Here is a 15,082-nt window from a genome sequence, read left to right as displayed (position 1 = left end):
CACACTTTTTTCTGACCTAACACAAACTTTAATATCCTAACCATCTGAGCTAAGCGACAAACCTAAACATTAAACACGATCACACTTAACCTAACACTTGTGCCTTATCACTCGACCTATTACTTAGTTTTACTTCTTATCCCCAAGACAACGAGAAAGGATAGAGATTTTGCTTTTTAAATTCTTTCGCTGGAGATGTTCTAATTCCATCCTATTATGCATGGCTTCGATAGTCCTAATGAGGAGATGGGTCTTTTCTTGGAGGGTTGTGGCTGCCTGAGTAAGGAGATCAACTCTCTTCTCAAGGGTTGCCATAGTCGTCCTCTGACGCTTCTCTTCCCTCTCTAGTGGAGCTAGGGCAGACCTCATCGGTGTCTCCTTCGGTGGAATGATCTTGATCTACCCTAGTGCAACTTAGACTCCATCAAAAGCAACTTGGGGTGTGGCCGTAGTATACTTGGCACATGTGACCTCCCCGAACTTGTTGGTCTTCACGCTCATCAACGTCTCATTGGGCCTCGAGGGAAGGAGTTTGATATCCTTTGGCACTTGGATCATCAGGCCCTTCATCTGCTATGGCTTGTCCTTCAGGAGTAGACGCTCTTACAACGGAGGGAGTGTCGGTTGATGAACTTGGGCATAGTAGGATTGCTCATAGCTTCTTCTTGGAGGAACCGAAGCTACATGCTTGGGAGGAACAATGGCTAGGGGGAGATGTTCTCCTATAGGGATGATGGCTAAAGACTCATCTACAGGAGGTGGCTTCCTTGGGTTGGTCCCGAAGGGGATGATTTGCTTGTCAGCCATGGGAACTAGGAGAGGAGGGGAGCTTCGTAGATGTTGGAGGAGAAAGCTTTGATGGGATGGTTATGGAGATAGGCTGGGGCTCGTTTATATAGAGGGGTTCAACTTGCAGCAGGGGTCAAGATCTATCCATATGAGGTCTCATAACGAGAAAAACAGAATGCATCGAAAAACTATGGGATTACGAAGAGGAAGGATCTAGAAAACACGAGAGAGTTGACAGGACGCGAGAGACACTAACAATGGACTAGGGTGGCCTCTAGGTGGGGCTAGCAGGCCCCACATGTCGGGGTCTTGGGGTGATTTTTCTTGTGGTGGTTTCTAACTCCTATCTAATCCTAAAAAGTATATTTTGTATTACGAAATGTTACGGAGGATGGTAGTGGTGTAATTTATGGTAAAATTAGAAAATTAACCACATCCAAATCCTCCGGTGGTTTTTTAGGTTCTAGAAAGATCTTAAGAAGATGGCCATTTACCTTGAATAATGTACCTTCATCATTTTGATGTGTTACTGCTCCATGCAACGAAGTGCTTATCACCTTGAATGGTCCTTCCCATTTGCTCCAAAGTTTTCCATGTTCAAATAATTTAACCCTAGAATTAAAAAGTAATACTTTATCTCCTGTGGCAAACTCCTTCTTCTTGATCCTCTTATCATGCCATCTCTTTGTCCTCTCCTTGTATATCTTGGAGTTGTGAGATATGCTTTCTCTCGCCATTCATCAAGCTCATAGAGTTGCTTCTTCCTATAAGTTCCTGCAGCTTCAAAGTCCATGTTCCATCGCTTGATGGCCTAGTGAGCTTTGAATTCTAGCTCAATAGGTAGATGGTAGGGTCTTTCCATAGACCAATTGATATGGTGACATCCCCAGTGGTGTTTTATAGGCCATTCTATAAGCCCATAATGCATCAGGTAATCGATCTTTCCATGCAGTTCCCATCTCGTTGACGGTCTTCTATAGAATGTTCTTGATTTGTTTATTTGATGTCTCTGCTTGGCCACTTGTGTAAGGGTGATACGGAGTAGCAACATTGTGATGGATCCCATGCCTTGACAAGTAATTGTGAAAATTCTTGTCAGTGAAGTGAGTTCCTCCATCACTAATCACCATCCTTGGAACTCCAAATCTTAGAAATATTATCTCTTCAAACATCGTCTTAGAGTGTTTTGCATCAACAGTTCTGCATGGTATGGCTTCAACCCACTTAGAGACATAGTCAACTGCCACCAAGATATATTCACAGTGCTTTGACTTTAGAAACGGTCCCATATAATCGATTCCCCAGACATCAAAGAGCTCGATCTAGAGGTTGTTGGTGAGTGGCATGGCATCTCTTGAATTAATATTCCTGTGCCTCTGACATGCTCCACACCTCCTAATGAAGTCCTTCGTGTCTTCATACATGGTTGGTCAAAAGAATCCACTTTGCTAGATCTTAGAATGAGTGCGGAATGCACCATAATGCCCTCCATATGGTGATGAGTGGCATCATTCTATGATCTTGATGCCTTCTTCTGCCAGTACACACCTTCTAAGTAGGCCATCAGAGAAAACTCTAAAGAGGTACGGTTCATCCCATATGTGGAGACGACTTTCATAGATAAGCTTCCGTTTATTCTCCCCTGGTGGTACATAACCTGCAACCATAAAGTTAACAATATTTTCGTACTAGGGGTCGGATTTTGTGACCTTGAAGAGTATGTCATCCTACCGCGAATCATTGATGGGTAGTTCCTATGAATTCTTAAACTGCATTCTAGACAAGTAATCGGCAACAGAATTTTCTACTCCTATTTTATCTTTTATTTCTAAATCAAATTCTTGGAGTAGCAAAATCCATCTTATTAATATGGGTTTAGCATCTTTCTTAGTGAGCAAGTATTTTAAAGCAGCATGATCAGTATAAACAATCAACTTAGCTCCTACTAAGTAAGATCTAAACTTATTAATAGCAAAAACAACAGCCATGAGTTCTTTTTCAGTTGTTGCATAATTAAGTTGAGGTCATGTCAGAGTTTTACTAGCATAAGCAATTGCATGATGCCTCTTATCTTTAGTTTGTCCTAAAACTGCCCCCACAACATAATCACTAGCATCACACATGATTTTAAAAGGTAGCAACAAATCAGAGGGTTTAATGATTGGTGCAGAGATGAGTGCTTTCTTAAGAATATTAAAAGATTTCAAGCACGCATCATCAAATTCAAAGGGAACATCCTTAGCCAAAAGATTTATTAGTGGTCTAGCAATATGTGAAAAATCTTTTATAAAGCGGCGGTAAAAACCAGTATGACTAAGAAAACTGCAAATCCCTTTGATATTTATAGGAGGAGGTAACTGTTCGATTACTTCAATTTTAGCTCTATCTACCTCTATCCCTCTTTCGAACACCAAGTGTCATAGCACTATTCCTTCTCTAACCATAAAATAACATTTTTCCCAATTAAGGACTAAGTGCTTTTCTTCACATCTTTTTAAAACCTTGTCTAAATTTTTAAGACAATCATTAAAAGTTTTTCCATAAATAGAAAAGTCATCCATGAAAACTTCCATGATCTCTTCAATCATATCAGAAAATATAGACATCATGCATCTTTGAAAAGAAGCTAGAGCATTACATAATCCAAAAGACATTCTACGGTAAACATATGTTCCATATGGACATGTAAAGGTGGTTTTGCTCTGGTCATCTGGATGAATCAGTATCTGGTGATAACTTGAATACCCATCAAGGAAACAAAAGAAAGAATGATTCGCTAGTCGCTCCAATATTTCATCAATGAAAGGCAACGGAAAGTGATCTTTCTTTGTTGCCTTGTTAAGTTTTCGGTAGTCAATACACATCCGCCATCCAGTGATGGTTCTTTAGGGGATTAATTCATTCTTTTTATTTTTAACAACAACCATGCCTCCCTTTTTAGGCACAACCTGAATAGGCTAACCCACTCACTATGCGGCACAGGATAGATAACCCCGACATGTAAGAGTTTTAAAACCTCATTCTTAACAACCTCTCATTGCATTATTAAGCCTACGCTAGGGCTCCCGAGAAGGTATAGAGTTAGGATCTGTAGGGATGCGATGGATGCAAAGAGCAGGGCTAATTCCCTTTAGGTCTTGGAGCGAGTAGCTAAAGGCAGAACGATGTTTATCTAAGACAGTTAGCAAGCGTAGGGATTCTTCCTGAGAGAGTTTATCACTTATGATCATAGGAGAATCCTAATCATTATTAAGAAAAGCATATCTAAGACCAGAAGGCAATGGTTTAAGCTCAATGGTTGGCTTAGGTGGTTCTAGCAATTCATCTAGAGGTTCGGATTCCGTCGGATTTTCAACTTCCTCCTCGATGAAGAACTGGGCATCATCTTCAAGGTTGGGTTCAATCAAATAATCAAGAGATGCAACCTTAACCTCTTCCATTGGGTCTTCCTCAGGAATTGGCTCACTCTCAGCATTTAGAGAATGAGTAATGGGTATAGAAAGTTTAAAGTTTTTCCTAAGTTTTATATTCAACTTCCCCATTTGGCCTTCTTGGATAAGTCTTCCAATTGGTTGTCCTATCAACAGGTAAAACTCCATAATATCAAAGATATAAAAGCTCAAATAAACTCTAGTTCTGTTGACATGGATAGGGAGGACATAGAAAATTCCCAAACTTAGGAGAATGTGTCCTGAAAGACCTTTCAATAACTTTGTTGTGGTGTTCTGATAAATCAAGAGCAAAACATTCAGACATGATATTAATACCCACAACTGGATTGTAAAGAGCATCAAAAGAAGCTTTATTAATTTAACAATGAATAGATATAGAAGGTGAATCTAAATGAATCACATCAGAGGAAAGCTCTAATTCTTCTAGCCATTTATTGCTTATAATAGACACTAGCTCCTTCGTTGTCTTTTTAAGGAAAGCTTCTTCAGAAGGATTTAAAGGTTCTTTATTCAATGATTTCCTAGACTTCTAGGGTCTCCTCATGGTATGGTAATTCGAGGTGTTTCTATATTCATCAAAAAGTTCATCCTCGAATTCCAACATAAAATCCAAAATCAGAGTTTCTGCCTTTTCCGATGGTTCAGGATTTGGGACAGCTAAAGTTGGTGATGGGTCTGGTAAAGATTCAGGTTTGGCTCTCTAGGATTCTTCCTCTAATGGGTTGTCTTCTTCTTCCTCAGGGATGCTCTCTAAGGTTTTTGTAAGAATGCTTCTCCCCGCATTTGCGGAGACATGCAAGAATGAGCCTCCTAAGGCCGTATTAAGAAGTGTTGAGGATTCCCTATCAAGACCCATATAAAAGTGTTGAAGAAGAATAGGGTCTTGGATGGCAAGGTCAGTGACAGTATTGATAAGAGTATTAAAGCGTTCCCATGCCGTGCCTATAGATTCTTTTTTCTTTTATTTAAAAGATTGAACCTCTGAACGGAGTTTGACTACCCTAGAGATGAGAAAGAATTGCAAGCAAAAGCTAGAATATAGGGCTCCCCAATCTCCTTGTCTACTCCCTATAGTAAGATTATACCAACGTTTAGCTTTTCCCATCAAGGAGAAAGGAAAAAGCTTTCATCGTAAGGTTTCGTCAGACATGCCCGCAATGTGCAAGCATGCATAGGTCTGCTCAAACTCATTTAGGTGGGAATAGGGGTTTTCATCATCTTTGCACGAAAAGGGTTGATCCTGAACCATATTAACTAAACACGGGCATAGCTCATAGCTAGGTGTTAGGATAGGCTTTGAAGACTCTTTTGGCTGTAGGCTTGCGCTCGTGGGTGCACCATATTGGTAAATAGAGGTGGATAATAGATCCATGGTAAAAAAGAATAAAAGAAAAGATAAAAGTATAATACAAGGATAAGCTAGGTTCAAAGTTAACTCAACAACCTTCTCCCCGATAATGGCGCTAGAAATGCTTGTTGGTATAAATTAATGCACATAGAATAATCCACAAGCGAACGGATATTATATCGATGTAGCACTTCATCGAAAGTACCCAGTTTTATATCGAACTCGAGGAAACTTGTGTGAGAATAACCAAATCTAACTTATCCCAACTTCACAATCAAGGCTAGATAATAGGAGCGTAGAATAGACTACTAAGGTCTTCTAGTTTTAACTTCGGTAAGCTTTGTCTTCTATTGATCAATTCTGGGGACAATATTAGAGAAAACACAGACAGAGTATGTTTTCTATAGCAATATTGTCCCGCTAGGCCTACTAACGGAAGGTGGACTATAGAGGATTCAATGAGGCTATAAGAGTCACCCTTGTGAGCTACCACTGATCCGAAAAATAGGGTACCTCTATAAGTAATCGAGTCTAAGCACCATGCTTACACTATGAATACTACTTTAACCTAGGAGCTACAAGGATTAAAGTACTCAAAAGAGAGTCATAAACCTAAAGAACAATATGAACATGATGCTTACTTGAATTAGAAGTCGATTATCAGAGAAATCTCAGAAGCAAGCTCAAGAAGAACTTGATTGCTAGCCCTAATACTGGTGGACATATGAATTATGGTTTCTGGCTTCTCAGTTCTTAGGATCAAATGAGGCTTATGTCTAGGGGGAGGCAAGGGCTAGATTATATATCCCTAAGGGTCCAACGTGAGCCCTTGGATCAAATCGACTTAAGTAACGGCCTAGATGCATCCTCAAAGGCGGTGGGAAACTGACGTAGGAAACTGGCTGATAGGTGGGCCCACCAGGGGCCGGGTGATCCCACATGTCATCCTCTGGTCCTTTGCTTCGGTGACGTGGCTCCTAGATCCTTCTAGAGTCTTTCCACGTAGGTATCGCAGCGGGATTCCGTGTTTTCCTTTGACGATTTGGTCCTCCTTGACGGTTTCCTGATTAAATCCTGCTAGAAACACAGATTGATCAAAACATGTGGAATTTATCAGTTTAAACCCCTAAGTCTACTTTGGTGATTCATTTATACCCTTATGCATGTTTAATTGATGGATAAAATATGTATGATAATTACCGTCAACACTCGCTACACACACAAGGGGAACCCAAACGTGAGAAAGGAGCGTTCTTTTCACCCAAACCCCAAAAGTACAAGAGCATTTGAATCACTTGAAAAGTACTAAACTACGGTGCCATCACCAAGGCAGCATAGCACTACAACCTCTAGGGCGGAGATACACTAGGTAGAAAGGGACAGGGCAGGATCTAGCCCGTAGGCCACCACCATCGTGCTTTGGAAAGCATGATGGAGACACCAAGTGATGGTAACGCCTTCCCTGAACCACCAACAACTCCCAAAGACTGCCTATAGGGTCTAGGGGAAGCTGGTTGTAGTCCTTGGTGCTCGTGTTTCAGTGACCCAAAACCTACGGGATCGGGGAAGCGCTAAAATCACATGGTTCTGCGGTTGGCCTAAACACCGCCTCAATCCCCCCTTACTCGCAAACTACCTTCTAGCACCTATTGTTGGAAGGGGCAGCGCCGGCTTCCGGCCACCACAAATGACCCCCAGTGGATCACATGCTTGGAGCCTCATGGTTCTCTTCAAATCCCTCTCTCTCTTCCCTTTTTCAAGCTTGGCCTCTCAGAGGGAAGCTAAAAGCAATACATAGACGTGGCTGAAGGTGGTTCGAATGGTAATGTCGGGGTTATAACCCCGGGGTGGCCCTAGGCACCGATTATTTAGCAGGTTGCACGGCTCACAATATAGTAGCTAACGAAAGGCCCGAACGACCGAGGCCCAGCGAAAGCCGAGCGGAGTCATCCCTGACCTCTTCCACTCGCCTTAGCATACAACACTCGTAGGACGCATGACCTCTCCCTGTCATGACCCCCAGAAGGGATGGGGGAGGTCAAGAGCAGCTAGGCATGCTTGCTCTAACAAGAGCAAGCATTCTGCACTGACTCTGTAAGGACCAAGAGGACAACAATCACCTCGGTCTAGTCAGACATCATCCCTTTGCCATGCTGCACCGACAAGACAACACCACACCATGGTGGAAATGGGTATGATACCCACCGTCCAAACATGGACCGAATAGACGCTTGTATGATCCCATCCACCATGGGATGGGATCCATGATAAGGGACTCGATGAAGAGGCCATCTAGACTGGTAGAGCGCCTCGACCTCGACGATTAGGGTCATGGCCCTTGGTCCCGCAAAGCGACCAGATGAACGACGACCTAGGGCGACTACCTACTTTGGGTATGACGCCCCTGGGAACCAGGAGATGATGACGAAGGCCACGACAGACACCACATTGCATAGGATGGCTAACGAAACACCATCGAGGCTACAGTGCCACCACGACTGGCACAATAGCGCCACACCACACCCTATTGCAATGTGGCTAGAAGATCATGACGATAGCCATGACCGAACGTGCACCAGAAGATGGCATAGCTTGCAAGCCAAGTTAGCTAGGACCTCCCTTAGGCTCTTGACCCTTCGGTCGGAAGAACCTCCTGCTTTGTATGTGCCCTGGCCCTAAAATCTATATAAGGGCAGCCAGGGCACCCTCTCTAGAAATATTCTGAATCCTCTACCATTCCATTCATTCACCATTGTAGTAGGGCTCCTAGAGCTTCTCCTCGAGTAGCCTTTCATCTAGCATAGGACCTTCCTCCATTCTTGCACCCCCATTATAAGAACTTCAGAGCATTCAAGCGAGGAACATGCACTCGATCATCTCTGAGACTGGACGTAGGGCTCCGGCCAGAATCAGTATAAATCCTCGTGTCTATTAGATGCTGCCATCATCTTTCTAGAGCAACACGATAATCGTATAAGTTTACTAGTCTGGTTTATAAAACACCGACAAGTGAGGAGACACCTATTTATAGGCCCAAAGGCAAACAGAGTTGCCCAAGGTTCCCACGCCACGTGGTGCACCATGGGAGGTCGCAGCTAATGTCAGACGCCTACGTAAGGTCGGGAAATTGAGACCCTTCCAAAGGCAGGGCCGGTACGACATCGACGAGACCGCTCGTCCCCGCCTGGGTCATGAGCCTCAATACGCAGCGCACTAACGTGGCTAGGCTCAACAGTCACGCACCGCACCGTTAGGGCCCCCTGGCGGGACGGGACGTAACAGTCACCTACCGCATTGAACGCACCAACTCGCAAGGGGTCGAGCTTCAAAGCTCGAGCCAGCCACGACTACGAACCCGTACTCAACACTTACGCATCTCAGCGCTTTCACGATCACTTCATGATGATAAAAATGTCTGAGGGCTACTGTCGACGTTATGATACTCTGGGTATCTCAAGGCACTGATAAGTTAGCCACTCGGCAACCCATGATACCAAAAGCTAAGCTTGAGCCCAAACGACCGAGGCCCAACTAAGCGAAGCGGACCGGGCCAATCTCTAAGATCGGGGCCGGTCATGACCCCTCCCTTCTGCCTTAGCCACACGCTATGTAGCAGCTCATGACCTCTCGCCGTCCCGACCCCACCAAGCGCGTCTGCTCTGACAAGAACAGACATGTCGCACTGACCCCGCAAGGACCGAGGGGACAGCGGTCACCTTGGTCCGGTCAGACGCCATCCCTGCGCCACGTAGCAGAGACAAGACAACAACACCGAGCGGTGATGACAGGTACAGAGGACCTCCATCCAAACAAGGCCCGACAAGATGTATGTACGATCTCACCCACTATGGAGTGGAATCCACGATAGTGGCCTTGACTTAGAGGCCATCCAAGCCAGCGCACGGCCACGGCCCCAGAGCTCGGGATCGTGGCCACCAATTCCACAAGCAGCAAAACGATCGGTGACCCAGAGGTGGCTACCTACTCTCGTACAACGTCCTCGGACGATCAGGAGGCGATGACGAAGACCACAGTAGGATCACGTCGCGTAGGACGGCTGGCGAAACATCGTCGTGCCCACAGTGCCGCCATGACAGGCACTGTGGCACCACGTCACGCCATGCCGCGATGTGAGCACAAGACCATGACAACAGCCATGCCAAGACGTGCACCACAAGACGGCGTTACTTGCAAGCCAAGTTAGCTAGGCCCCCTCTCTCAGGCTTACGATCCTTCGATCGGGAGAAGCTTCTCCTTTGTATGTAATCTAGCCCCGGACTCTATATAAGAACAGTCAGGGCCTTCTTTCGAGGGGATCCCTATCATTCTCCATTCTCATCGGGCTCTCGAAGCTTTTCTTCGGGTGGCCCTTCTCCTAGCTCTAGCTCTTCTATCTCTTCCATCATTCTTACACCTCCGTTGTAAGAACTTCAGAGCATTTGAGCGAGAAACACACACTCGATCATCTCTGAGACTGGACGTAGGGCTCCGGCCTGAAACATTATAAATTCCCGTATCTTTTGGATGCTACTATCATCTTCGTAGAGGAGCGTAGCATTCGTATAGATTTAATAGTCCGATTTACGAAACACCGGCACTATTCAAAGTTGAAGCAGAGGTAATTACAAGGAGACGAGGATTCATAAGAGATGGATGGAACATAAGAGTCGCGATCAATCAAACATTGAAAAGATGACACATGAGTCCTTTGGCTGGGGTGCCTGCGATCTGCGATCTACCCGTGAGTCACGGAACCTGTTTTATTTTGGTTCTTTTTTTACTTGTAGTGTATTTTATACTGAAGAAATCCTGGTGATTTTCATTTAAGAATCAAGTACGTTGTCTTGCTGTATGCTACTTTGACGTAACTATACATTGCAGATTATAAGACGGAGGTGATAGATCAACCAATCCTGATGTAGAAAAAGAATTGTAAGTAGTGAGGAAAAAAATGATTCTACACTTGATTTTTGACTTTGCTCGCTGCAGTTAGCCCCTTGTGGATGAGCAGGCGTCAGTCACATAATTTGGCCGGCCCTGTTTGTTTATATCGGTGCTTGATTTATTGTAGAAGAAAAATATTATTTATTTATTAAAAAGTACCGAGGTAGTTAAGCGGTGACGGTACAAGATCTCTGCAACTGCAAGAAGGCTGCGACATGCAATCACTCTGACCAATCAAATCACGTGGATCACTGAATCCCTCTATTTTTCTTTCTTTTTCTTTAATAGTGAAAGCACCATGCTACGTTTCACCGTATAGTATTGCGAGAGGGAAAAAAATTGCGAGAGATCGAAAGCAAAGGGCCGGGCAGGATTTGGCGAAATCTGCTCAAAAGCTACGTACTCCTATCATAGCAAATCACAGCAAACATGAGGAAGCTGCTGCTGAGCGCAGCAGCCATCAGGATCGGAAACGGAAAGACCGAAAGAGAGGTGTCCGTCGTCCGTCCATGTGATGACCAGCAGTGCAGCGCGCATGGCTGAATCATGCGTGTTTCTCTTTCCGTTGTCATTGCAAAATCCCAAAAGGACAATGCAAGGTAGCAGGTACACCGATCAGCGATCATATATAATTGAGTTGATGCTTGATGCGTCGATAATGATCGGCCATTGCACGCACAACAGCGACAGAACTCGTGTCCGTCAGGACTCAGGACCAACAGATTAGCGCCAAGTTTTTTTATTATTGCCTCGAGACTTTCGATTACAAGCTGTAGTGTGATTAGCGCCGAGTTGGCTTTACCGAAGGACATATACTACTAATAAACAAGCGAGGAGGCTACGCCTGCCTTGCACCACACACATACCAGCCAGCCAGCAGGTTGGGAACTACCGTCAGTCATACTTACTGCTACTTCATCCACAAAAGAATATAATTCTTATTTTTCAAGAAGTCAGACCATGTGAATTTTAGTTAATAAATTTATATAAAAAACTACTAACATTCATGATACAAAACAAGTATAATTAGATTAGTTATAGAATATATTTTCATGATAAATTTATTTAAAGACATAAATGCTAAGATTTTTTTCAATAAACTTAGTCAAACTTCATCAACCTTGACTGCACGTATCCCATAATTACATTCTTTTGTGGACGGAGAGAATACATACCGCTGCCTTATCTTTTTGGCGAATAGCTATTTTGGTCCCTCGGCTGTTACTCGAGACTCAGTTTTGTCCCTAAACTTTCAAAACGGCTGTTGTTGTCCTCAAACTCTACTTTTAGACTCAATTGCATCATAGAATTATGATCGTTTTAGTCCTCAAACTTTACGTTTTGGGCTCAATTTTAAAGAACAAAATACACTTTGATGGTTTATGGATGAAATTGAGACCAAAATATAAAATTTGAGGACTGAAACGATCATCTTCTTAGTTGTAGGATAAAATTGAGCTTAAAACTAAAGTTTGAGGACATAAACGACCGTTTTAAAAGTTTAAGGATAAAATTGAGCCTTCAGTAATAATTAAGAGACCAAAATAACTATTATACATTGTTTTTTTTATCTGTCCGTTTTTTTTTTTGACAACAACTGTCCGTTGTTTCAATCCCAAGCATCAGACAACGGTACCCGATTACTCAATGTATATACAACTAGTGCTGTCTACTTAACGCTAGTATTATCGAGCCTGTAATTATCGCAACAGTACAGTACTACTGCAGTACAGTTGTACAGTAACGAACGCTTTCCAGACCAGGCACAACTACCGACTTTTTTGTTTTTAGCTTTTTTTTAAAGATATTCACAAATACGCCCCTGGTGGCATCATTTCAAAAAATATACCCTGACTCCGGCGTTGTGACAATTGGCACCAAGGTTGTACGTCTTGTCGCCAATTGCTTTGGCGCCGAGGTACAGTCAATTTTTAGGTGTCGCTGACGTGGCTGCCTGTGTGGCGCGGATGTGGCATGAGCTCGGCGCCGTGGGTCTTGGCGCCTAGCTCGACGTCAATTGCTACGGCGCCGAGCTATGAAAATTAACAAATTTGAATTTTTACCATGACTTGGATATTGATAAATGTGGCTAACTCTATAGTTTTTACGATGACTTGCTATTGAATCACTTAAAATAATCTAGAAATACTTAGAACAAAAAATGATCAAGGATTTATGTTCATGAACTAACCTAAAAATGCTTCTAAGTGTTGATCAATAGTTAACTTCTTTTTTCACGATGTTGTTTTGACCAGGGTAAAACTATAGTTTCTTTTCTAGATATGAAGTTTGACCTTTAATAGAAGTTCTAGTTTGAGTTGAGTACAACAAACTTTGCTTTTGGACCTAAACCTAAATCAGTCTTTAACATGGTCGAATAGTGACCACAAGTTTGAATACAGTGCTGTTTTGGTCCCTCCAAAACTTTCTAATCCCGTGATCGCCGGCAATGAATTGACATGTTTGTGACATTTTATCTTTTAAATTTATATAGCAACTTAATTTGATACCTTACTACGAGTTTGAATACTCTCTGAGGAGATGACAACAAAACAAGTCTCGTCAAGTTTGGACTTAGCCACGGTTTACTTGAACTACTTCAGCAGTACTTTTCAGTGAATGAATAATATTTTTCTCTCACAACAAATCAGTATAAGCCAAATTTCAGCATAAGCGAATAGGGCCGATAAAAACCAGACTTAGCCATGGTCATAAATTCTAGACTTAGCCATATTTTCACGTGCTTACATGTCATGACGTGCTTACAAGTGAGGTGTGTTATATCCATGCTTGCATGCCTACATATGCACATACGGTTTGTTGCATGCACGAAGACGTACTACTACTCCGGTTAGCAATGCAACAGACGGATGGAGCCGAGCCCTACATCGCCCGGTCGTGCTGTAGGAGCCGAGACCTATACTGTGCCGCCCGGACATGCTGTACATTTAGTAGATCGCAAATTTTTTATCTTAAGTATTTCTAGATTGTTTTAAGTGATTAAATAGCAAGTCACTCTAAAAGCTCTAGAGTTAGCCACATTTTGTCAATATCCAAGTCATGGAAAAAAATCAAATTTGTCAATTTCCATAGCTCGGGCGCCAATTACTACGGCGCCAAGCTCATGACACATCTGCGCCACGTAGGTAGCCACGTTAGCGATACCTAGAAAATGACCCTGGACCTCGACGCCAAAGCAATTGGCGCCGAGACGTGTAAGCTCGACGCCAATTGTCACGGCGCGAAGGTCAGGGTCTATTTTTTGAAAGGATACCACCAGGGGCATATTTGTGAAAATCATTCAAAAAAGATCAAAAAGCAAAAAATTTGGGCACAACTACTGCCCGTCTGCCACGAGCACTACAGCGCGATTGCCTTCGTCAGCCCACACGTCAGAGACTTCATAACGGCCACTGCGCCGTTGGGCCCATCTTCACGCCTTGCGCGTGTGACCACTCTCCATGCAACCCAATGGGCCAATCCCCCAAGCCTTTTCCCTGTGTGCCATTATGAAAGATGCTTCATTCCTACGTGCACTAAAAAGTTCACATGGACTCTAGTGTCATGATGCTAAACTCTTTTATCCAACACGCCATTCCGTCTTCATTCTATTTGGTTTTGACCGTTTGGTAGCTCTTACATGTGGGACTGGGCAGGAAAAATGTCCATGTTGCCCTTTCAGTCACGGGCATATGTGGATGCTGTGTTGACCGATATTGACTGGCATATCCCTCGGTCTCTCACTCTCTCTTCTCGCTCGACTCCCTCAGTTCCCCAACCCTAGCGGCGGAGGATCCGGCGGCGAAGGCTGTAGCGGCGGCTAGGAGAGAAGACGACAAATCTCTTGTGCTTGTGGCGACGCATGGGGTAGTGGAGCGTGGATTCGATCATGGATCTAGAGGATAGGCGTGGCATGGCGGGAACAAGGGCGTGGTCGAGCGACCGGATTGGCTTCCGGACGAGTGAGTTCACTGCTTCCCCCTTGGTTTTGTGGTGCCCCGTGTTTGTAGTGTTGATTGGTATTTAGTGCCCTACATTTATGCCCCGTGTTTGTAGTGTTAATTGCGTGCTCCTTGTTCATCTGTAGGATGGACGCAGAAAGTAGCTACAACTTAAAAATCTGGATTGTTGCTCCCAATTCTCGTGCACGGTGGTTTTCGTTGAACAAAGTTGTGGATGCTGACTTCACTAACTTCACAGACCTGGTTGCTAAAGTTGTCGACAAGTATCCTCATAACTACGTTGACATAGTGAGATTGTTTTATTTCTGTATGGATAGTAAAGTGAACATCCAAGTGAAAGGTCCTAATATGGCTAGAGGGGGTGAATAGCCTATTTAAAAATCTACAAATCAACTAGAGCAATTTGATTAGTATGACAAATAGCGTAATGCAAACTTGCTCTAGCTCTACAAGGGTTGCAAGCCACCTATCCAATAATTCTAGTTGCAATGATTACTTAGGCACACAAACTTGCTACTCTAAAGAGCTCAACTAGATGAATGTAAACAATAAAGCAAGCTCTCAATTCTAATTACACTAAAGAGCTT

Source organism: Miscanthus floridulus, chromosome 17, assembly GCF_019320115.1.
Source record: "Miscanthus floridulus cultivar M001 chromosome 17, ASM1932011v1, whole genome shotgun sequence".
Lineage (NCBI taxonomy): Eukaryota > Viridiplantae > Streptophyta > Magnoliopsida > Poales > Poaceae > Miscanthus > Miscanthus floridulus.
This window is presented reverse-complemented; position numbering follows the sequence as displayed.